Genomic DNA, 7,365 nt, shown 5'->3' on the forward strand with positions numbered 1-7,365 from the left:
CGTTTCCCTTCTGGTGCCCATGTCATGCTATGTTGCAGTCATTGTTGTGGTCCTGTCGTAGTATGTGTCCAATCATCTTCCATATACTCAGCTTCACTTCCTCACTCAGCGGCTTCATCTCAGCTCTTTCTAGCAGGTCTTTAGTGCTGACGTGATCTTGCCAGTGTATACAGAGTATTCTTCATAGGCAATTAGGCATCTGTTATGAAACACGTCAATTGCCTTGTTGTCTCCTTTGTTCATTTTCCATGTTTCACATCCGTATTGCAGTACTGGCATCACTATTGTCCTGTACAGTTTTAGCTTGGTTCTTCTTGTGATGCTGTTTGAGCTTCAGGTCTTTTTCAGTCTGATGAATGCACCTCTTGCTTTTGACACTCTACTCCTCAGGTTCTCCTCTTTGCAAACTGTGGCTTCTAAGTAAGTGAACTGCTCTTCCTCTTCAAGATCAGAGATCTTGTCCATTAATCTGAATTCTTTCCTGGTTTCTTGCATTAATCCTCATTGTTTTTGTCTTTTGTATGTTAATCCTGAGTCCTACTTGCCTGGCTTCTTCATCCATTTGTGTCGTTTTATTTTGAATATGCTGTTTTGTGGAGGAGAGCAACGCTATGTCGCCTGCGAAGTCTAGGTCGTCAGGTTTTGATGTCAGCTTCCATCAATCACGCAGTGAGCCAATTAACCAGAGGCGAAGAGTTCTTAAAACTGTCATGGGTGCCCCCCCCTTCACCCCCGCCACAGCGGCATTTTTTTGTTTGTTTGTTTTTTGGTTGGGTACTTCACAGTTTGCTAATAAACACAGTGGTATGATTTCAGTTCACATTGCACAACAAACACATGATTCACTCATGACTTGTTTCAGCATCTTGTTTCAACATTTCAATATCATTTTCTGGCCAATGAGCAATGGAGAGTTCTGCTGCTATGAATTGATGAAGTAGATTCCAGTTCCGTCCTTTTCAAGTCCCATACAACAGAGATATAGCTGTATGCGAAGCAGCTGGCCACTGCATGGAACAATGAGACAGTGAGGAACCATTCACAGTTCCGATGACTTCATTTCTAAAATGTCTTCATCAACAACCCCCCAAAACGGACGACGGGGGATTTTTCATAAAGGCCTTCAGAAGTGAAGACAGTACAGGGTTTTAAGCAGAAGTAACCCTGGAACTCGCAGACACTAAAACTCTGCAGTTCGCGCAGCACAAAAACAAGACCACAAAGATAGCATTGATGGGGTCTGGTTGAAGAGAGACATAATGATGACGGCTCGATAACTGCCGGTCCGTCTGCACACTTTGATTGTCTGTGAATGTAGAGAGCCAACGTGTGTGTGTGTGTGTGTGTGTGTGTGTGTGTGTGTGTGTGTGTGTGTGTGTGTGTGTGTGTGTGTGTGTGTGTGTGTGTGTGTGTGTGTGTGTGTGTGTGTGTGTGTGTGTGTGTATGTATGTATGTATGTACGAGGGCGCACCTCATGACGTCTGTACAGTACTTCAATCCCAATAGGATAATGATGGAAACAGATTTGGTTACGTCACCATCAACAACCACACCTTTCTTGGTGACGTAACTAAGGTATGTTTCAGTCTGAATTTGGCGTTAAACAGTTTGTCAATAATCCAGCAACCGACCAGGGAGCTCTTTTAGTTCATGTATACTTCAATAGATGCAAAAACACCAACGTAAGTGTTGACCATGATTTAGTATTGGTATCATTCAAACTTTGACTTAATTCAGAAGATACAATAGTTTTTTTTATATTAGATCTTAGATGAACAGTTTTTTATTTTCCACAATATATGATAATATATCAGGGTTTTTTGGGAAGCGGTGATGCCAGTGGTGAGCGCACCTCATGGCGCACTCTGCTTGTGCACAAGTAGGCCGTATTATGGCTTACTTGTGTGCAAGGCGCATGTTGGCATCTCAACGGAGTGCATTTCTAGTTTGATAATGAATTTATTTACGGAGGCAAAACACCCAAATTACACCCAAATGTGTCCCCATTGCAGTAGCCTACATGCCCTTGGAGGCTTGCCTCTATGCCAACTCTCTCTGTCATAAACCAATTACTCCTGCATGCTTTAATGCTGAACGTGCGTGCATGTATTACATGGCTTTTTGGCACGAAAGTGTTGACATGGCTTAAGTGGGAAATCTTGTTTCTCTGTGGGCCTGGCTGGCACGAATCACGATATACCTAACTACTGTATATGGCCTGGCCTGCTTCTATATGCATATAGGCCTATTAAAGAGAGTGTTCTCTTTGCTGGGAGCTTCATAGACTGAGTGTTTTCATCTAAAGAACAATGGCCTTACGCTGGTCCTCTTGGTATTTATTTGATATAATATAAGGGTTCGTTGTCGTCCAGAAAGCTACCCTGAGGATGTCTCTGCTAGATCAATAGTTCCATCCAGCTACAACAGACACACTTCGAATCAATCGCTTGTGTGCGTGTGTGTGTGTGTGTGTGTGTGTGTGTGTGTGTGTGTGTGTGTGTGTGTGTGTGTGTGTGTGTGTGTGTGTGTGTGTGTGCGTGTGACTGTGTGTGTATGTGTGTGTGTGAGAGAGACAGAGAGACAGAGAAAGAGAGAGATGGGTGGGCTGCATGAGCATTCACAGTCATTCAGGGCCACAATGGAATGATCTCAAAACATTTGTAATATGAAAGTGCACTCTTTGGAATAAACACACTGACATATACGCAGCCATGGCTTAGTGGCTAGAGAGGCCGTCAGGAATCGTAAAGTTGTCGCCGGTTCAGCCCCCAGTTTTTAAGATGACCCGAGTGCTCCAGCTTCTTCATTTTTTGATGCCGCTTTGGTCCCTGTCTGAGAAGCATGGGCCCTCATCCTTTAAATAGGTTTTAGCATGTGAACTCTCTCAAGTCGGGGTTAGGGATAGGTCCTCAGACTCCTCACTAATAATCATGATAAAAAGCCACAATTTTTTCCTACTCACTATGTCTCATAAGAGGGCTCTGGGCAGTTCAGAAACCCGTCCACTAGGGATATCATCGTTAGGCAGATTTCTTTTTTTTTCTTATTATTATCTTGTACAAAAATGTTATCATGATTGGATTCCCCATCGATGATGACACTGGTGGACGGGTTTCTGAACTGCCCACAGTCCTCCTGAGACACAGACTAGAACTAAATTGTGGCATTTTATCATGATTATTAGTGAGGACCTATTATATGAAGATAGGTTGAAAAGTGGTGAAGTGGTCCTTTAATGTATATTTCTCAGTAGCATTTTGAAATGATATCCCTCCCTTTGACGGTGGTTGAATCCACATGATAATGATTCATTCACTGCATGGTAAAATAGCAGGAAACAAACTTTTTCCAGTGGTTACTTGGATTTACGTTCTTCTTGTTCTTGGCAAATTAATCTCCAAGCTGTTCAAATAGGCTCAGTGGGAGAAAGGCATGAAGACAGACTGGTATGCCTGCCAAAAATCAGCTAGAAGAACAACTGCCTTTTACCTGCGGCAGGCAGCCAAACGTCATCATCATTCTGTGTCTTTATGTTAATGTCAAGTCTGTTTCATGTGACACATGTCTCATCACCAGTCGTCATGTGTTCACAGTAAATTACATACATTTGATGCCAATGACACGTCTTGACTTCATCTCGGTTCACAGTAAATTGAGTCATTTTCGATTAATTGAGCACAAAAGGACCCCAATGGAAACAAGCCATAGGCTTTTGATTGATTGAAATTGAAATTGAAATTTTTGACAGTATGTAGAATGGACCACATTTCAAATGAAAGCAAAAGTCAATACATAAACTGTTATACTTTGTGGACGACACCATGAAAAGCACACAGGAACAAGTTGCAGTCACAAGCTGATCATCTGTTATGTTCTCTCCCCTCCAGGTAGGATTGCATCTTGTGTTTGATGTGGTCGCTCAAATAGAGGAGGCATGTGTCAGTGGAGTGGGATGTTCTGAAGCCTGATTGGAATTCGTACAAGCTACTTTTCAACCTGTTCATAGACATTTTTTTCCATTACTTTCAAGATGGAGCTAAGAATAGCAATAGGGCTGTATAGTTGCTGGGGTCTAATTTGCTCCCTTTCTTGTGCAGGGGGGTTACTTTGGCAAGTTTGAAATCTTGAGGGACCTGTCCCTGTTTGATGGAGAGGTTTATTATGTGGGTGATGATTGGAGCTATAGAGATGGTCTCTGAGAAATGTGGCCTTTTATACCTCATCAGTTTTTACAATTACCAGTTTAACATCGTCTTTATAAACACCTAGGTTTTTGTAAGCTTTTGTATAATCAATCAATCAATCAATCAATCAATCAATCATTTTGAGTGTACAAAATGGAACCAAATAGACCTGTAACCCCGAGAGTTTATACAGATTATGGGTCAATTTGATTCCCTTTGTACGCTCCGGGCTGTATTTTGCGTGTCTTAAGTACCAGGTCTTATTCCCTAACTTGAGTAAACTAAAGACCTGGAGGCGTGATCAATGCCATTTGGCTATTCTGAGTGGCCAAAGAGCATTGATCACGCCTCCAGGTCTTTAGTTTACTCAAATTAGGGAATAAGACTTGGTACTTAAGACACGCAAAATACAGCGTCAAATGAGCACTGAGGATTATACTGTGTTGTCATTGATGCCCGCATGTAGGAAGTCTTTGTAGGTGAGGGTGTCTGCCCATTCTCCGGTCTGGTTCTTCTTCTCTAAGAACAGCCCCATGGTGTCCCGCGGGGGGTCAGCGATGCTGCGGCTACACAGGGGCTCCGTAATCCCCAGTAACTCACGCACATGTGCAGAAATGCCCTGTAGTGGCAGACAGCATAAGACGATAAGTCCTTTGAACTGGCGTACAGTATATGTATATATTATGTATATGTATATTATGGGTATGTGTAGGCATCTCTCTCTCTCCCCTCTCTCTATGGGTGCGTTCGGAAATGCAGACCGGGAGCGCACTCACCTATTAGTTTGCATTGCACAGTGCGCTCAGTGCGCTATTTCCGAACGCGCCCTAAATAAAACTGCATGCTGTTGTGTGCGATCCTGTAAACCCATTTTATGTATCGAACAGTGGTTTGACAAATAGATCCTATCAAAACTCAGAGCTTATGTTGGTCATACATACAGTACAAAAGATCCTTGAAATTAGGGACAAACCATCGATGTACCTAAAAAAAGGGCCACTAGTGTAGTGGTTAGAGCATATGCCTTTCATGCGGAAGGTTGTGGATTCGAACCCTGCATACATATTTTGTCTCTCGCCAAATATTGTGCTGTAAAAAAGTTAACTGAACGCTGAGTGTTTGGGCGATGCCAGCCAGATGGGTTTTGGCTGCTCTCTGTCCCTTTATAGCCATTTGGCGAGATGAAGGCCCTTAACAGTACTTTTTACCGGTTGGCACAAAGGTAGGTAAAGCTTTATTTATTGTGCACCAGTGTCGCACAGACTCACACACTGGAAACAGCCGATTTACAAACTCACAAGGGGGTGCAGCATGATCCAATGTGCGCTTAGTAAATCGTCTATTTTTAGTTTTAGACATTTCTTTTTCTTTTATGCTACCACAATATTTTGCATATGGACAGGAACAAACTGGAGGTTGAAAAGGCCCTTCTTAGCTCTGAACTCGGTAGTGGTTAGTCCGCCCTGAGACTGCAGGTCGGGGTTCGATCCTCTGCCGGGTCATACCAAAGACTCTGAAAAATGGGACCCAGTGCCTATCTATCTCCCTGCTTGGCACTCAGCATCAAGGATTGGATTGGGGTAAATTCCTGCGACATACTAGCATCATGTCCAGGGGGTGTACTTGTACATCAAGCTGCCTCATGCTACAGAAACAGGAGATGGGCTCCTGCCCTATGGGCCTCATGTCTTGGCAAGGCTTATTTTATTCTGTGGTGTTACTCTTTAGATTCATTGTCATCTGGAAGAGTCCCCTCACAAACATACGTTAAGAAAATAAATCTTTATTGCTCCCCATGGGGAAATTCAGGTGTTGGGTCAGAAACAGGCAGCAGTAAGGAGAGGATATTTACAGTGAAATAAAATAAATTGACCCTAGCCATCTGCAATGCATGAACTCGGTCTGACTGAGTTAGTATTATTCCATTAATGATTAAGTACAAAATGTACAATCTAACACCAGTAGCAGCTTTATTGTCACATCACAAGTTTACAGATAGCCTATAAGGAAGTGGGCACGCGCTTTTGTAGTTTCTGTGAGAAAAGAGAGGATACAGTATAATACACATATGTCAGCATAAAAGTGACCGTTTAGTTGGTATCTGCATAGGGTGAATAGTAAGGGACGCTAACCCCTCCTATGCCCCTATGTGTGTTTGTACCATGGAAATTATATGATTGGCTGAGAACGGAATGGGATTTATGATAATAAAAGCGTGTTATTTTTTATAATTGGCCAAATCAATTAGTCTGATTAACCCCTATACTAGTGCCGCATACCAAATGTAATGAAAATTGCTGAGCACATTGCTTAAAAAAATCGTTCATTAATTGCAATAATCGAGGCAACAGTTATATTATATATATATATATATCGTGATATTGATTTGAAGTCATATCGCCCAGCCCTACAGTCTGATGACAATAAAATGTTTACGGCAGTTCCTCCTATGCCTAGAGGCATCTGTCTCTGTAGTAGTTTCTAGATATTCCATTAGGTTCTTAGCTTACGTATGATTCTTGATGACTATTTTAATGTATTTGATGTATTACCATGTTTTGTTCTTGCTTACTGGAAATCGCTCTGGATTTAGCGTCTGCTAAATGCCTAAATTGTAAATTATTGTACACACCCCAGTAGTCCATGTGGGAATGTGCCAGAGTCAAGCTGGAGTCAGTAATCCAAGAACACAACAGAAGATAATGGCCAGGCTTGGTTGTGGAGCCTGCAAGGTTATACTGGCAAGAAGTTTTGTGCTGGCATGAGTAGGCCTACATACATGAATGATACACAATTACACACACTCGCTCTTGTGCTTTTTTACCTTCATATGTGTGAAGTCTGTGATTCCTAGGCTTGGTAGATAGATGCAATTTACATAAATCAGCTTCCTGCCTGTGATGCAGTTCTCTGTGAAACAGACCTGTGATAATATAAATTAGCATTGCTTAGCACTTGTCTCAATGCACCAGAGTCAATTAAAATGCTGTAATTGCTGTTTCAAATTACTTTTGTGATATATGTTGCCGCACAATGTGCTTACCAACTTCTGAAATATATAAAAAAGAATGCAATATAAAAAATGCAATATAAATTAGGGATGCACCGAAAGGGAAATTCTTGGCCGAAACCGATTACCGAATATAGGAAACATGGCCGTACCTTAAAGCTACCTGATTTA

The sequence above is a fragment of the Protomyctophum bolini genome (assembly GCF_963924005.1).
Source record: "Protomyctophum bolini genome assembly, chromosome: 19".
NCBI classification, from domain to species: Eukaryota; Metazoa; Chordata; class Actinopteri; order Myctophiformes; family Myctophidae; genus Protomyctophum; species Protomyctophum bolini.